Source organism: Ursus americanus, chromosome 17 (genome assembly GCF_024610735.1).
Source record: "Ursus americanus isolate L20-20 chromosome 17, mUrsAme1.1.p, whole genome shotgun sequence".
NCBI classification, from domain to species: Eukaryota; Metazoa; Chordata; class Mammalia; order Carnivora; family Ursidae; genus Ursus; species Ursus americanus.
Window position 1 is genome coordinate 25,340,514 of NC_142143.1, and position 18,551 is coordinate 25,359,064.

The 18,551-nt window shown below is 39.2% G+C and overlaps 1 protein-coding gene across 4 annotated transcripts in view; it reads left to right on the top strand.

The window, feature by feature from the left end:
• Positions 1–682: 682 nt before the first annotated feature.
• Positions 683–18,551, top strand: part of CEP83 (centrosomal protein 83) — a 126,990-nt gene continuing 109,121 nt past the window's right edge. For all 4 annotated transcript variants that reach the window (XM_087868854.1, XM_087868853.1, XM_087868855.1 and 1 more), the window contains exon 1: positions 683–1,168. The gene's annotated coding sequence lies outside the window, so the exon portion shown is untranslated. The remainder of the gene's footprint in view (positions 1,169–18,551) is intronic.

The following is an 18,551-nucleotide window of genomic DNA, read 5'->3' on the forward strand; positions in this document are numbered from 1 at the left end:
AGGAAGAGTGCCTATTTCTTCTATCACCTAGAGACTGAAACTACATTTCAACCCTTGGCATATAACTAATGCTCTCAAAAACTAGTACCTTCTCTTCCAACTCTAGTTTACAACCTTGAGATAAATAGTTCACAATGTTATCCCCAGTGGGCCCTGACTGTGGAGCAGGACTCAAGGGGCGGGGAAGGATTCACCCCGGGCCCTGGTCCTGACCTGGTCGGTTCCTCCTGGCAAGCTGAGCTGACTCCCCGCTCGGGAGCTCATGCCCCCAGGCTGACGTCGCAGGCAGCCGACTCCAGGACCCATTAAACGTGCATAATCGGGGAAGAAGTCAGTGGCAGGAGACCTCCTCGGAGCCCTCAAAGAGTTAAGAGTGTGCGAAGAGTCGGCAGAGGGAAGCGCGAAAAGGGAGAAAATCCCCTAGAAACATAGCGCAGCGAGGGGGCGAGGGAGACCGGCTTCCCGCTCAACCACACACTTCAGTCTGGCTGGTTGAAACAAGCGCCCGTTCTCGGCTTGGGGGATCTCTGCGTCCCCCCAGTGCTCTGTCGTAGTGCCGCCTCGACCCGGCGTTCCCGCCGTCTTCCGCCGCTGCTCCCGCCTCAGTTCGGCTCGCCTCCTCCCTCTAACGGCTGCTGACCGCGGCCGGCGTCCGCGGCGTCGGTGACGTAAGCGTAGGGGCGGGACTTCCTGCTTCGCGCGCCCTTAGGGCTCGGGACCTGGGCGCCGCTCGGCTTGAGGGGCGGTGGGCGGCGGGCTGAGGGCGAAGGGTAGCGTGTTGGCCCGTGGGCCGCCACTGGGCTGCCTCGCTACCCTGAGAAAGCCCGTCCGCCGAGGTGGAGCGAAGTTCCTCTCTCCACCTCCGCCCTTTCCGCCCTCGGAGCTCTCCTGGGAAACCTCACATTTCCGTGGAGTCGGGAGTCCGAGGGGCGCGCTTGGCCGTCCTTTTCCTGCTCCTTCTCGTCAGCCTGCGCCGCGAGCGGCTGCCAGCCGGGCCAGCACCCCGCGTGTGGAACCGCATCCCTTAGCCCCAATGCCGGTGCGAGAAAAGTTGAGTGGGTGCCCGTGGTTGGAGCTTTGCAGGCGTTCCCCGGTGGCCAGTGCGGCCACACCACCGGGCGCTGTTAAGTTTTATGTGCTCAAGTTGCAAGGACAGTGTGCGAGTCTGGTACGTAACCTCTTTTTATGGGGACGCTGTCTTGTCCGTAGTTTTGGAATGCTCCCCTTTGCTTTACAACTTGCCCTTGACTTTTTTGTTACTTTTCCCGTAAAGTAATTGGAGAGGGTGTTAGAAACGTAGGCTGTGAGACGTGCTCTGTAGCCACTTAAGTGCACGTGAAACTTTTTATGGAGTTTTTTTTTAATCCTTTTTTTTTTTTTAAGTTTGTATATGTAAGTAATCTCTACACCCAGTGCGGGGCTCGAACTCACCACCCCGAGATTAAGAGTCGCATGCTCCTGGGACTGAGCCAGGCTGGTGCCCCTTTTTGGAGTTTTTTGGTGCACTCCAGTGCGATGCGTGTGTAGCTAGTTTACTAACTGGCTGAACGTGTGGTACCACAGTTTAATTTGTGATGAAAAAGCTATGCAACCAATTTCCATGACCCTGCAAACAATTTTAATACTGATACTGGCAGTCATTTCAGAGATAACGTCTAGACTATGTAAATGAATGCCTGGCTTAAATGGACATTTTGATAAATCCTTACCAGCTTTTGACCATAATAAATGGGTACTTAGCGCTTCAGAATGCCCACTGCCAAGTATTTTTAAAGTTTTAAGTTACAGTTATATGAGTTTTAATTATGAAGCTGTTTCAGTAAAATCTCAGAGATGTCTAGAATGGCAAGAAACTTGTTCTTAATTTCTTATATATGTTATAGTTGATAGTATTTAGACTATGAGCACAGAATACTTGAGATCTAAAACTGAGTAAGTTGTTAAAGCAGTGTTTCTGTTACCCAGCAACATCTCTGTAAACAAGTCTAATATTCAACTATCATATAATTAAGTGTAACTATCCTACAATTATCTGGATTCAGAATTCTGTAAATTCATGGGTTTAGCCTGTAGGTGGTTGCAGTTAATATGCACCTTCTGTGCTGAAGTTTGATTTCAACTCATTTTGTGTGGAATTACTAGAATGTTTTGAGTTTCAGTGTCATACAGGACTCTCCAGAGAGTTGCAAATGGATTTGGGTTACCCTTTGGTTATATAGGACAGTATATGTCTGGTATTCTTTCTTTCGAATATTTTCTAACCAGATGAAGTGTGCAGGCTGTATTCAGGAATTTTTCAAATAATAGAATAATACCAATTTAGGGTTACATAGCGCAGTGCGGGATTGAAACACTATCCGCAAGTGGTTTTTAAGTGGTTTTGGTCGAGCCAATAACCTCATTCTTTCTCCACCCATTGAACCCTTATTGACATAATTTGTATGACTGTATGGCAAGTAGTTTTCAGAGCACTTTTTCAGGATTTTTTTGAGTGCTATAACCTTTCAAGTATGTAAGAAATGAAGTGAGAACATTTGAGACACTGTGAGACTGAATGACTTCTTTGAAATCAAACTATTGGTAATGGGAATTGGAACTTGAAGTTGCATGTCTTAACTGCATTGCAAAAATCCGTTGACTTCGTTTTAGTTCCCTCCCCCTTTTTCTTTTCCATATGCTGATATTGAAGTAATGAAATATTCAAGAGTTGGGCAAGACAAGCAGAGAAGAAAAATCAAGAATGACTCATGTATGATAAAATTCTTAGTAATCAGAAGTCAGCATTTTGTCATGGGAAGTTCTAATTCAAGAAGTTTAGAAGAATGAAATCTTAACAGAAAGATTAGTTAATTGTCATAATTCTTTGTGTGTTTTCTAGGTACTGTCTTTGCCTAAAGTAATTGAGTTTTATTTTAATTTTGTCATAATGTATTTAAGTTCAGTAATTTTGTCAAATTGTCTAATCTGTGTGTACTTTTAGGGCATGTGTGTATGTATCTGTAAAAAATTTCCTGAAGTATTCTTTCCTACTGAGTAAAGTTCACATTTCTTAATCCGAACTCTTCGAAATCTCCTCTCGCTCTGCCATTTCATGTTCATGTTCTTAATAGAAAAACTGTTCTGTGTCCAGACTGATTTCCTCACTATCCTCTAAACCTACCATGTGCTTCCTCCCTTTCTTCCAAGTCTTCGTGTCATTCTGCCTGCCTGACCTGATTTCTTCCCTTCTTTCCTAAAATCTGAATTGCACGTTTTCTATAAAGTTCAATTCCGCCATAATCTCTGTAGGGGAGGAAAAGTTCTCTACCGTTTTAGTGTCTCCAGCTGGCCTAAGAGTTAAATTGACATAAAACAGATTAACAGAGAAAAGCATACAAGTTAAAAAAAATTTTATATGTACTTGGCGGCCTTCACAGGAGAATGAAGACTTGAAGTAACCAGAGTGGAAAGCTTTTATACCTTTTAGATAAACAAATTTGTGTAAAAAAGACAAAGGGTTTTGTGCTGAGTAGTAAATTGTGGAGAAGTGACTAGGAAAATAAAGATTAGTTTAATAAGGCTTGTTTGTACAGATTTCTTGCTTTGATTCCCCATCTCTGGTGATAAGAATAGTCTTGACTTCTGGTACGGGGTTTTTTTTCCTTCTGGAATTTTTATCTTCTGTTTTCAGGAAGAAAAAGGAGGGTCAGAGTGCCCCTTTTGCACCTGCTGTTTCTTAAGTACTTTTAACTCTAATTAGTACACCAGAGTGGCATATTTTAGGGTAACATGTTTTGAACCCTTTCTTCTCTGAAATCCTATAGGATGTTTTTATTAGCCATTCCCATCTGATACTTTCTTTCTTTTTTTTTTTTTAAAGATTTTATTTATTTAGTTGACAGAGATGGAGACAGCTAGCGAGAGAGGGAACACAAGCAGGGCGAGTGGGAGAGGAAGAAGCAGGCTCATAGCAGAGGAGCCTGATGTGGGGCTGGATCCCATAACGCCGGGATCACGCCCTGAGCCGAAGGCAGACGCTTAACCGCTGCGCCACCCAGGCGCCCCCCATCTGATACTTTCTATTGCATTTTATTTCTGTTTATGCCTCACTTTCCTAACTAGATTGTAAGCTCCTTAAGGGCAGGACACCAGATCTCAATGAGCTGTATCCTTAGTATCTTCCAAATAGAAGTTGCTGAATAAATGTTAGAGATGAGTAACGTGCATTTGTACTTTTCCCCCCCTTCCATAGTGTAGTAGAAGTAAAAGAAAATCTTTGAGAGAGTAACTGAGAGAGGAAGGGCAACTGTAAACCATAAGAAAGGGAATTAAAGAGGGAATTCACTGGAATTGGAAGGAAAAATTCTATTCCTAGAAAGTGTGATATTTGAGAATTTCCCATGACAATATCAGCATTAAGAACTCCCTCAGGAATGCTGGCACTACTCTCAAGTGGGCTTGGGGAGTTTGGTCAGTTCCTGGATCTTCCTTAGTAGAATCTTGATTTTAAAAACACTTCCCCCAACTCTCTCCTCCCTCTACTCCCTTGTATAATCCCTTTCTCCCTATCTCTCCATTTTACCCCATTCCATTTTACTATTTTCCTGGTCAAGACTCATTTATGAATTATGTCAGTACTTTTATTTGGCCCTCATAAAGTAGCAGTTATTTTAAATTTTATATTTTTCCATTGGGGCTGCCTCTATGGGTCCTGGAGATCACAGGCTGTATAGTCTAGCTAGTCTAGCTTTTTTTTGTTGTTGTTGTTAAGCTTAACTGAGACTTAATCCAGTAGTAAAAAAATTAAAGCAGGAAGTGCCCAGTTACTTGCTTTCCATATATTGTAATTTTAAATTTCTTTTTCATTAAAATTCATAGAGTCAGGAGGAACCTAAACCTATCCATTTCCTTTGGGAAAGTGCCTATCACTCTCAAAATATGTCTTTAAATAAATTCTGGGTAATTTTTGTAGTCTTGCTGTAAATCCTGTATCTGCTGCTTATGACAAGGAATTGCTTCATTTAAAGGTATAAAAAAAAAGAGTCTCAGTATTTTTATAAATCTTGGTTTGAGTCATGTGTTTTTTAGTAAGCTTGCTATCTTAGCTTCTGAGTTGTTGCCGAGTAACACAATTGCAGGATAACGTAGCAACCACTGAAAACGTTAGCAATGGACTATAGGGATTTTCCTGCTAAGTTGAAGTGCTTGTCTTTAGCGTTCACATTCAATATGTTTTTCTCATCTGAATCACATTTTGGTTTAAGGCAGACACTGGAGATATTGTTAAAGAGCATACAATATATATTTTTGGAGTGCTGACAGATTATAACTTGTACATTATTTTTCACATACAGATGTGTGATATATATTGAATTATATGAAGGATATGTGAAGAGACTGGTTAAATTAAAGATTAGTCTATATTGGGCAGAAAAACGATTAAGTAAGAACATCTGAGTTCTCTACAACTGATATAGCCAACAAGAGTTGTGGTGGATGCATTTGAAATGGTTCTTCTCCAAATAATATTTTTATGTTACTTCTGGAGGTTCATGGAAAGCTCAGATAAGTAAGCATGAACTAATAGGCATTATGATTTTGTGGGAAGAGAACTGTGATTCAGGAGATGAAGACTTGACTGAGTTAGTCACATAACCTTTCTTGGCCTGTTTTCTCTTTTGAAAAAAGTTTTTTTTTTCAGAGGTTGTGTGTTTACAATTTATTTTTCATTTTTTCAAGGTTTATTTATTTTAGAGAGTGTACGTGCACGTGGGGAAGGGATGAGAGAGGGAGAGAGAGTCTAAAGTAGACTCAGTGCTGAGTGCAGAGCCCAACCTGGGGCTCAGTCTCATGACCCTGAGATCACCTGCGCCAAAACCAAGAGTCCGACACTTAACCAACTGTGCCACCCAGGTGCCCTGTATGTTTACAATTTAAAGCACATTTTATTTCTCCTGTTCATTGGTTTAGTCGATTTTTGAGTGCCTGTCATGGGTCTTGCACTATACTAGGTACTGGGAGGATTGTGAATAAGGCATAGTGCCAAGTCTCAAGCAGTGCCTGGTGGCAGAAAATGAATGGTTATTTATAATTTATATATAGTTATTTGTAATATAAATTGAAAGTGCTATAAAGATAAATGAGGGCATGTTTTGGTGGCATGTCAGAAGGACACCTGACCTAGAACTGGAAAGAGAACACATTATAATTAAGGAAATGCCAGATTAGAATTATGTAAATATAATCTGAGAGTATACAGAGAAGTATTAAACCTAGCCTGGAAGGAGTTCATAAATCAAGTAAAACTGGGGAGAAGTTTCTCTGAATTGGAGTGAGAGTCAGAAGTCATCAGCAATAGTGGTAGTTCAGATCCTGGGTATAGATGGGATTCCTAGGGAGAGTGTGTGGAATCAGAAGAGGGCTGGTGAACATCAGCATGTAATGGGTAGGTGGACAAAGACAGTACGGAGGAAAACCAGAGAAGGGTAGAATCTTGGAAGCCAAAGGAGGAATGCTTATCACATTTCATAGTTTTTTGATTAAATGGAAATTCTCAAGAAACATTGTGTAGCACTATAAATGTAAACCCATCTATACAAAGATACTCTGCAAAGATCTGAACTTGCAAATGGGATAGGTCAAATATTTGGTTAGCATCATAACATAGAGAAAGAGTCTTTGGCTGACCTTTGAACAACATGGGAGATGGGGACTCCCAAAATTCGACTTGTGATTTTAATTTGCATTTCCCTAAATATAAATGATGTTGCATTTTTCCCTGTGCTTATTATTATTAGCCTTTTATAAGTCATCTTTGGTGGAATTCTATTCAAATCTTTTGCCCATTTTTTTTTTTTAAGCTGGGTTTTTTTGTCTTACTGAGTTGTAAAAGTTCTTTACATATTCTTGGTTAAAGTCTTATTATTGGAGACATTTACAAAGATTTTCTCCCAATCTGTGGCTTACTTTTTCTTATACTTGTGTCTTTGAAGTACAAAGGTTTTTGATGAAGTCTGGTTTATAATTTTTTCCTTTTATGGTTTATGATTTTGATGATGTGTTTAAGAACTTTTTGCCTGATCCAAGATCACAAAGATTTTCTCCTCTGTTTACCTTTAGCTCCTTCATTTAGATCTAGGATCCATATTGCATTAACATTTGTGATCTATTTTAGATATTTTTTTAAGATTTTATTTGAGAGGTAGAGCAAGCATGCATATGCATGAGTGGGAGAAGGGGCAGGGAGAGGGAGAGGAAGAAGCAGATTCCTCCCTGAGCAGGGGACCTACCTGGGGCTCGATCCCAGGACCCCGGGATCATGACCTGAGCTGAAGGCAGATGCTTAACTGAGCCACCCAGGTGCCCTAAAATTTAAAAATTTTTTTAATGCCAAGTGGATGCCAAGTTGCCCTAGCACTATTTGTTAAAAAGGCTATTCTTTTTCCCTTAAATTATATTGGCACATTTGTAAAAAATCAGTTGTTTATAACATAAGGGTTTATTTCTAGAGCCTCAGTCCTGTTCTCTTCATCTATATTCCTGTCTTTACTCCAGTACCACACTGCCTTGATAACAGTAGTGTTATAGTAAGTTTCAAAATGGGTAGTATAGGGGTGGCTGACTGGCTCAGTGGAGCATGCGACTTGATCTTGGGGTTGTGAGTTTGAGCCCCACATTTACTCAGGAAAAATAAAAACAAAAATTCAAAGAAGAAAACAAAATGGGTAGTGTAAATCTTTCCAACTTTTTCAAAAGTAATTCTAGATTCTTTCCGTTTACATGTAAAATTTAGGACCCACTTGTCAGTTTCTACAAAAAACATTTGTTGTGATTTGATAAGATTTACATTGAATCCATAGATCAGTGTGGGAAAAATTGCTAACTTAAGAGTCTTCTAATCCGTGAATATGTGATGTCTCTCTATTTAGATTTTTAATTTCTCTCAACAATGTTTTTTTAGTTTTCAATATATAATTCTTGCACTTTCATTAAATTCTGAATTGAGAATTTTTGATATTGGGAATAGAATTTTCATAATTTGATTTTTAGATTATAGAAATGCAATTAATTTTTTTTAACAGAGTGCATGGTGGGCTGGGGGGAGGGGCAGAGGGGGAGAGGGAGAGAATTTCAAGCAGCCTCCACACCTAGTGCAGAGCCTAAGGCAGGGCTCAGTCTCAGGACCCCAAGATGATGACCTGAGCTGAAATCAAGAGTCGGTCACTAAACCGACTGAGCCACCCAGGTGCCCCACAGTTGATTTTTAAATATTGTTTCCACATATATGATTATGTCTGATAAGTTCAGATCATTCCAATCTGAATGTTAATACATTCTGTTATTCATTTTTTCTTTGTTGTATGGCCTAGATCGTAAGATGTTGAATAAGCGTGGAGAGTGCTTTGCATTGCTCCTCATCTTCAGGGGAAAGTATGTAGATTTTCACTATTAAGTGTAATGTTAGCTGTAGGTTTTCTGTAGATGCCCTTTATTAGACTGAGGAAATTCCATTTTGCCCTAGTTTGTTGAGTTTTTAATCATGAATGGGTCTTGGATTTTGTCAGATTCCCCCCCCCCCACATCCAATGAGATAATCATAATGGATTTTATCTTTTATTAATATGGTATATTACATAATTGATTTTTCAGAGGTTAACTCAACCTGTATTCCTGGGATAAGTTTCACTTAGTCATGCTATATAATCTTACATATGTTGCTAAATTTGGTTTTCCTAGATTCTGTTAAGGAATTTCACGTTTATGTTCATGAGGAATATTAGTCTATTGGTATCTTGTGGTGCCTTTGTCCAACTTTGGTATCAGGACGACATTGGCCTTATTGAAGGAGTTGCATGGTGTTTCTCCCTCTCTTTTTTCTGAAATAGTTTCCTAAGAATTGCTATTACTTCTTTAACTATTTGATAGCATTCACCAGTGGAGCTGTATGGGCCTGGGCTTTTCTTTGTGGGAAGGTTTTTAATTACTAATTTAATTTCCTCACTTGTTACGGTTCTATTTGGATTTTCTATTTCTTTTTGAGTTTTAATAACTTGTACGCTTTTAGGAATTAGTCCATTTCATGTTAATTGTCTAATTTGTTGATAAAAAAATCCATATTTTTAAAAGTCTTTTAAATTACTGTAAGGTTGGTAATGATCTCTCATTCTTTATTTTGGTAATTTGTATCTTTTCTGTTTTCTGGTAAATCTAGCCTAAGTATGTCAGCTTTGTTGATTTTTTTTTTTTTTTTTTTTTTTTTTAAAGAACCAAATTTTGGGGCACCTGAGTGGTGCAGTTGGTTGAGTGTCCAACTCTTGGTTTCAGCTTAGGTCCTGATCTCAGGGTTGTGAAGTTGAGCCCATAGTGTGTTCTCCCCACTCCCTTGTTTCCTAAGGTGGAAGCTTAGATTATTGATATGTGACCTCTCTTCTTTTCTCATAGTTGTTTAAAGCTGTAAGTTTCTCTCTGAGCACTGTTTTAATTACATTCCTTACATTTGATTTTGTTTTTGTTTTCATTCAATTCAAATATATTTAAATTTTCCTTGTGCTTTATTTGACTCATGGGTTATTTAGAAGTTTGTTGTTGAATTTACCAATATTGGGGAGTATTCCTAGATTTCTTTCCATTTTGCATCTCTGATTCTATTGTGATCACATAAGGTACTTTTCATGATTTCAGTATTTTCAAATTTACGGAGACTTGTTTTGTGGCCCAGCATATGGTATATTGGAGTGTTTTATGTGTGTTTGAAGAGAATATGTATTCTGCAGTTTAGGGGTGGAGTGTTTGTCAAGTCCTCTCTATCCTTGCAGATTTCCTGTCTTTTTTCTATCAATCATTATACTCTACAACTAATTTTGTTATATTGTCTATTTCTCTCTCAATGATTTTCTTTATTTATTTGAGAGAGAGAGCGTGTGCGTGAGCATGAGCAGGGGGAAGGGGCAGAGGGAGAGGGAGGGGGAGAAGCAGTCTTCCCGCTGAGCAGGGAGCCCAGTGCGGGGCTTGATCCTGGATTCTGGGATCATGACCTGAGCCCCCCCAGGCACCCCTACATTATGTTGTTCTTGATGTCTGCTGGTTTTAAAACCTGGCTTCCTGTGTGTGCATACCTTAGTGTTCAAGGGTTGGTCAGAAGTTGTGTTCAGACAGTTTGAACTAACACAGCTAATGCTTAATACTAATATGGCTAGTACTGCTGATAGATCTGTTTGAGGGTAAGGGAGTGCATTCAGACACAGGTCATTTTCAAGTTTGCCCTTGTTTTTACTTTGCACCAGCCTCTCTTGCCATATGCATAGCTTTGTTGGCCAAGGATGTGTGAGTGGCACGGACCTGCTTCAGTATCCAGTGACAGTCTTAGTTTAACCTGCACTAGTAGTTTAACCTGCACTAGTAGTTTATCAAGCCTCCCCCACACCACCCTGCCCCAGCTGTTTCAACTTCCACAACTCCTATAAAATGCCCAGCTAGTCTGCCAGTTTGTTTCTTGGCACACAGAGTCCTGCACCCTGGGGCTAAAGGTGCCACTGGCTCTCACTGTAAGGTTATCACAGAAATCTCCGCTTTAACTGATGGTGCATCGAATCAATAGATTACCCTCAAGTAGTGGTGGTGAACCTGCTCTTCACAGTTTGCCTTATGCTTATTAAACTCCTACACTGACAAAGGTAGGGGGAGATGGGAGTAGCTGAAGGTAAGATTGCTGTAGACTCCTGTTGTTCTTACCCAGTTGTTTTCATGAATAAACACCTTTTTTCAGTTTGTTGAATGCCTTTGATTGAATTCCAGATCACTGAAATGGTTGTTGTTTGGCTCTTTTGTGAAGAGGATTTCTCAACCTTTTCATTATCTCATGCTGAAAGTAGGAGGTCTGTTTTTTGTTTGTTTTTAAAGATTTATCTTTCTAGAGAAAGAGGAGAGAGAGAGAGTGAACATGAGTGGGGGAGGGGCAGAGGGAGAGGTGAAAGAGAGAATCTCAAGCAGACTTCCTGCTGAGCACAGAGCCCAACTCAGGGCTCGATCTCATGACCCTGAGATTATGACCTGAGCCAAAATCACAAGTGGGACATTTAACTGACTGAGCCATCTAGGTGCCCTAGGAGGTTGGTTTTTATGATTCTGTGTGAAACTCTCCTCTCAGGAGGATGAAACTTGACCCACTTTTTTTTTTAAAGATTTTTATTTATTTGAGAGCTAGAGAAAGAGCATGAATGGGGGGAGGGGCAGAGGGAGAGGGAGAAGCAGACTCCCTGCTAAGCAGTAAGCCCGCAATGGGGCTTGATTCCAGGACTTGGAGATCATGACCCAAGCCAAAGGTAGACACTCAACTGACTGAGCCACCCAGGCACCCCGACCCATACTTCTTTTATATCACTCATAATCCTTTGTACAATATTAGCCATTTATTAGTTACTTCAAATGTACTTGACTTAAATTCCATGATTTTCCTCAAGCATCAAATTATAAAGCATTTGGGGTTGTAGAATCCCAAGATCTATGCAATTTCTTGCTTTTCCTGTCCTTTTGATAAATGGAAGAAACTGCTTAATATTCATTCAACAAGTGTTTATTGACTACCTGCCAAGTTTCAGGTATTATGTAAGGTTTTGGGGGTATTAAGATGACTAAGACATGATCTTTGATCTCAAGGAGAGTTTAGCCTAGTGCAGGAGATTGGAATACAAATAGCTGATTAGAATATGGTGAAGTAAATAAATTGATATGGATAAATACATGGCGTTATGGAAGAGCTCACAATGACTGTTAACTCGGAATGGATTAGAGGAAAAGAAAAGGAAACATCTAGAAAAGACTTTGAGAAGGAAGTAGTGACTGAGTTGAATATAAAAATGAGTGAAAGGTGAGATTAGGAGATTGCATTCTAGGCAGAGGGGTCAACATGAGGTGAGCAAATGTGTTGTGAGTTCGATGACCTACAAGCAGTTTAGTTTGGTTAGGGTATAAATACATATCATAAAGTGTGAGAGATGAGAATGGAAGGGTAGAGGGCCTAGATTGTGAAAGGTTTTGTATACTATGTTAATAAGCTTGAATTAAACTTTATTGACCAATTTCACAAACAAAACAAAAACAAAAGCAATTGTTGAGTGGGATGTACTTTAGGATTCTGCCAAAGTTTGATTTGAATGTTTACCTATATCTTCAACTATTTTAAAGGTCACAATAAAAGATAAATATATCCAGCTGTGCTGTAAACTGTATTTTAAAACATTAGAGACCTCCAGCATATTAACCGAGATGGAAATAAAAATCTGATTTGTGTCTTTAATATAAAATGTTTTTCTGAATTAAAATTTTATTTTTAATATACATGAATAAAATGACATAGTCTGTTCTAAATATTGAAGTTCTATAAGATTTAATTTGAAAAAGATCATTTGCTAAAATTGCTTGAATACTGCTGTTTTATTTATTTTATTTTTTCAAGATTTTTTATTTTTATTTATTAGAGAGAGGCAGGCAGAGGGAGAAGCAGGCTTCCTCTGAGCAAGGAGCCCAGTGCTATACTCTATCCCAGGAGTCTGGGATCATGACCTGAGCCAAAGGCAGATGCTTAAACAGCTGAGCTACCTAGGCACATCCCTGAATACTACTGTTTTAGATAAAAGAGTTACATTGATAAGAGGCTTTTAAGTGATGTCATAGATGGTAATTCTGTAGAGTATGGATTTGGGACCGACAGCAACCAATTGTTTTTGTTGAATATATATTTTTGTGTATTGCATAAACTTGCATGGAAAGAATGGAATTTGAGGACTTTGGGGTTATTTCTTGAAGTAGAAGCTTTAACTTCAGGTCTCATTTTCTTTTATACTTGGTCACTGTTTCTGATGTGCAAAGGACAGATGGAAGCCTTTTTACCTTCTCCTTTGGTCTTCAAGTGGACTTGACATTTTCCCTCTGGTTATAAATATAGTTTGTTTGTTGTGAAATAAGTGTGCAAACAAATAATAAAATCATACTTATCGTCCCCACATAATCTTAGTATATTAGTGCTTATCTTTTTTGTGTTTTTTTTCCTATGCATATATAGGCATGTAAATAGGCTTTTTACAAAATAAGGATTATATAACAGAGTATTTTGTAGTCTGTGTTTTCTCTTCTATTTGTTTGTTTGTTTTAGTAGGCTTCATGCCCAGCATAGAGCCTAGTATGGGGCTTGAACTCATGTCCCTGAGATCAAGACCTGAGCTGAAGTCGAGTCGGACACTTAACTGACTGAGCCACTTAGGCACCCCTGCATTTTCTATTACTTTAACAAACATTTCCTGATGTTACTAAATACTCTTCCATAACTTTTTTTTTTTTTTTTAAAGAAAAACTTGACTGACATTTGGACCTAGAATTCACTTTTAGGAAAGTTTTTTCCTGTAGTTTACAATGTTTATTTTTAAAGACAGCTTTATTAAATAATTGATAAGTAACAAATTGTACATTTTTAAAATAAGTTTTGTTATATGTATATGCTATAAAACTATCACCACAGTCAAAATATTAAATATATTCATCACCCCCAAAAGTTTTCTTATGCTCCTTTGTGATCCTTCCCTTTTGTTCCTATCCTCTCCAGCTGCTCACTCTTATCCATTTCCAGGCAACCATTCATCTGCTTTCTGGCATTTTGATTGGTTTGCATTTTATATAAATAAAATCATGTAACAGGGACTCTTTTTTTGTTTAGATTTTTTTTTTTCCACTCAGCATAATTATTTTGAGATTCATTCATGGTGAGGAATTCATTTATTGAATAGTGTTCCATTTTATGGATATATCTAATTTGTTTATTCATTCACTTTTTTTCAACTTTTAAACATTTTTTTGTTTAAATTCAATTAATTAACAAATAATGTATTTTTGGTTTCAGAGGTACAGGTCTGTGATTCATCACTTTTATATAATACACAGTGCTCATTGCATCACATGCCCTCCTTAATGCCCATCACCCAGTTCCCCCCTTCCCCCCCAATCCTCAGTTTGTTTCCTAGAGCTTCAGAGGGGAGGGGGGTGGGGGAATGGGATAGGCTGGTGATGGGTAGAAAGGAGGGCACGTATTGCATGGTGCACTGGGTGTTATACGCAACTAATGAATCATCGAACTTTACATAAAAAACCAGGGATGTACTGTATGGTGACTAACATAATATAATAAAAAATATTATATAAAAGAGTCTCTTACAGTTTGTCTCCTTCTCTGGCTTCTCCTTGTTTTTTTTTTTTTTTTCCCTCTCTTCCCCTATGAGCCTCTGTTTTGCTTCTTAAATTCCACATTTGAGTGAGATCATATGATAATTGTCTTTCTATGATTGTCTTATTTCACTTAGCATAATACCCTCCAGTTCCATCCACATCATTGCAAATGGCAAGATTTCATTTTTTTTGATGGCTGAGTAATACATACCACTTCTTTATCCATTCATCTGTCGATCGACATCTCCACTCTTTCCATAGTTTGGCTATTGTGGACATTGCTGCTATAAAATTGGGGTGCAGGTGTCCCTTCGGATCACTACATTTGTATCTTTGGGGTAAATACCCAGTAGTGCAATTGCTGGGTCATAGGGTAGCTCAGTTTTCAACTTTTTGAGGAACCTCCATATTGTTTTCCAGAGTGGCTATACCAGCTTGCATTGCCCCCAGCAGTGTAGGAGGGTTCCCCTTTCTCCGCATCCTCGCCAACATCTGTCGTTTCCTGACTTGTTAATCTTAGCTGTTCTGACTGGTGTGAGGTGGTATCTCATTGTGGTTTTGATTTGTATTTTCCTGATGCCAAGTGATGCAGAACATTTTTTCATGTGTCTGTTGGCCATTTGGATGTCTTTGGAGAAATGTCTGTTCATGTCTTCTGCCCACTTCTTGATGGGATTATTTGTTTTTGAGTGTTGAGTTGGGAACTTCTTTATAGATCTTGGATACTAGCTCTTTATCTGATATGTCATTTGCAAATGTCTTCTCCCATTCTGTAGGTTGTGTTTTGGTTTTGTTGACTGTTTCCTTTGCTGTGCAAAAGCTTTTTATCTTGATGAAGTCCCAGTAGTTCTCATGTTTGCCATTGTTTCCCTTGCTTTTGGAGACGTTTCTAGCAAGAAGTTGCTGTGGCCAAGGTCGAAGAGCTTGCTGCCTGTGTTCTCCTCTAGGATTTTGATGGATTCCTGCCTCACGTTTAGGTCTTTCATCCATTTTGAGTCTATTTTTGTGTATGGTGTAAGAAAATGGTCCAGTTTCATTCTTCTGCATGTGGCTTGCATGTGGCTGTCCAGTTTTCCCAACACAATTTGTTGAAGAGCCTGTCCTTTTTCCATTGGATATTCTTTCCTGCTTTGTCAAAGATTAGTTGACCATAGAGTGGAGGGTCCATTTCTGGATTCTCTGTTCTGTGCCATTGATCTGTGTGTCTGTTTTTGTGCCAGTACCATACTGTCTTGCTGATTACAACTTTGTAATATAGCTTGAAGTCTGGCATTGTGATGCCACCGGTTTTGGTTTTCTTTTTCAACATTCCTCTGGCTCTTCGGGGTCTTTTCTGGTTCCATACAAATTTTAGGATTATTTGTTCCAGCTCTGTGAAAAAAGTTGATGGTATTTTGATAGGGATTGCAATCAGTGTGTAGATTGCTCTAGGTAGCATAGACATTTTCACAGTATTTGTTCTTCCAATCCATGAACATGGAATGTTTTTCCATTTCTTTGTGTCTTCCTCAATTTCTTTCATGAGTGTTCTGTAGTTTTCTGAGTACAGATCCTTTGCCTCTTTGGTTAGGTTTATTCCTAGGTATCTTATGGTTTTGGGTACAATTATAAATGGGACTGAGTCCTTAACTTCTCTTTCTTCTGTCTTGTTAATATATAGGATAGCTACAGATTTTTGTGCATTGATTTTTAAATCCTGCCACTTTGCTGTATTCCTGTGTGAGTTTCAGCAATTTTGTGGGTGGAGTCTTTGGGGTTTTCACATAGAGTATCATGTCATTTTGTTGTCTGATTGCTGAGGCTGGGACTTCTAGTACTATGTTGAACAACAGTGGGTGATAGTGGACATCCCTACTGTGTCCCTGACCTTAGGGGAAAAGCTTTCAGTTTTTCCCCATTGAGACTGCTAGTTGCTGTGGGCTTTTCTTATGTGGCTTTTATGATATTGAGGTATATTCCCTCTATCCCTACAATAGGAAGAGTTTTAATCAAGAAAGGATGCTGTACTTTGTCAAATGCTTTTTCTGCATCTATTAAGATCAGATGGTTCTTGTCCTTTATTTTATTAATGTAGTATGTCACGTTGATTGATTTGTGGATGTTGAACCACCCTTGCAGCCCAGGAATAAATCCCACTTGGTTGTGGTGAATGATCCTTTTAATGTACTGTTGGATCCTATTGGCTAGTGTCTTTGTGAGAATTTTTGCATCCATGTTCATCAGGGATATTGCTCTGTAATTCTCTTTTTTGGTGGGGTCTTTGCTGGTTTTGAAATCAAGGTAATGCGGGCCTCATAGAGTTTGGAAGTTTTCCTTGCATTTCTATTTTTTGAAACAGCTTCAGAAGAATAGGTATTAATTCTTCTTTAAATGTTAGAATTCCCCTGGGAAGCCATCTTGCCCTGGACTCTTCTTTGCTGGGAGATTTTTGATTACTGCTTCAATTTCCTTGCTGGTTATGGGTCTGTTCAGGTTTTCTATTTCTTCCTAGATCAGTTTTGGTAGTTTATAGGTCTCTAATAATGCATCCGTTACTCCAGATCTAATTTGTTGTCATACAGTTGCTCATAATATGTTCTTATAATCGTTCGTATTTCTTCGGTATTGGTTGTGATCTCTTGTCTTTCATTCACGATTTGGGGAGGGGGCCTTCCTCTTTTCTTTTTGATAAGTCTGGCCAGGGGTTTATCGATCTTATTAATTCTTTGAAAGAACCAGCTCCTAGTTTTGTTGATCTGTTCTCCTGTTCTTTTGGTTTCTATTTCATTGCTTTCTGCTCACATCTTTATTATTTCTCTTCTCCTGTTGGGTTTAGGCTTTATTTGCTGTTGTTTCTCCATCTCCTTTAGGTGTAAGGTTAGGTTGTGTATTTGAGACCTTTCTTGTTTCTTGGGAAAGTCTTGTATTGCTATATACTTCCCTCTTAGGACTGCCTTTGCTGCATCCCAAAGATTTTGAACAGTTGTGTTTTCATTTTTACTTGCTTCCATGAATTTTTATTTTTTTTATTTTTTTATTTTTTTAAAAGAATTTATTTATTTGACAGAGACAGCCAGCAAGAGAGGGAACATAAGCAGGGGGAGTGAGAGAGGAAGAAGCAGGCTCCCAGCAGAGCAGGGAGCCTGATGCACGGCTCGGTCCCAGGACCCTGGGATCACGCCCCGGGCTGAAGGCAGATGTTTAACAACTGAGCTACCCAGGCACCCCGCTTCCCTGAATTTTTAAAATTTTTCATTAATTTCCTGGTTGACCCATTCATTCATTAGTAGGATGCTCTGTAGCCACCATGTATTTGAGTTCTTTTCAAATGTGCTCTTGTGATAGAGTTCCAGTTTCAAAGCATCATGACCTGAAAATAGGCAGGGAATGATCCCAGTCTTTTGGTACCAGTTGAGACCTGATTTGTGACCCAGTATGTGATCTATTCTGGAGAATGTTCCATGTGCACTGGAGAAGAATGTGTATGCTGTTGCTTTAGGATGGAATGCTCTGAATATATCTGTGAAGTCCATCTGGTCCAGTGAGTGTGTCATTCAAAGCCCTTATTTCCTTGTTGATCTTCTGCATAGATGATCTGTCCATTGCAGTGAGGGAGTTGTTAAAGCCCCCTACTATTGTATTATTATCTATCGATGTGTTTCTTGATTTTGTTATTAATTGGCTTAAAAGTATTTGGCTGCTCTCATGTTAGGGGCATAAATATTTATAATTGTTAGATATTCTTGTTGGATAGACCCTTTAAGTATGATATAGTGTCCTTCCTCATCTCTTATTACAGTTTTTGGGTTAAAATCTAATTTGTCTCATATAAGGATTGTCATCCCAGCTTTCTTTTGATGTCTGTTAGCATGATAAATTGTTTTCCACCCCCTTACTTTCAATCTGGAGGTGTCTTTGGGTCTAAAATGTGTCTCCTGCAGACAGCATATCAATGGGTCTTAGTTTTTTTTTTTTTTTTTTTAAAGATTTTATTTATTCGACAGGATAGAGACAGCCAGCGAGAGAGGGAACACAAGCAGGGGGAGTGGGAGAGGAAGAAGCAGGCTCATAGCGGAGGAGCCTGATGTGGGGCTCGATCCCAGAATGCCGGGATCACGCCCTGAGCCGAAGGCAGACGCTTAACCGCTGTGCCACCCAGGCGCCCCAATGGGTCTTAGTTTTTTATCCCATCTGATGGGTCTTGCTTTTTTATCCCATCTGATAGCCTGTGTCTTTTGATTGGGTCATTTAGCCCATTTGTATTCAGAGTAACTATTGAAAGATATGAATTTAGTGCCATTGTATTACCTGTAAAGTGACTGTTACTTTATATTGTCTCTGTTCCTTTCTGGTCAGTATTACTTTTGGGCTGTCTCTTT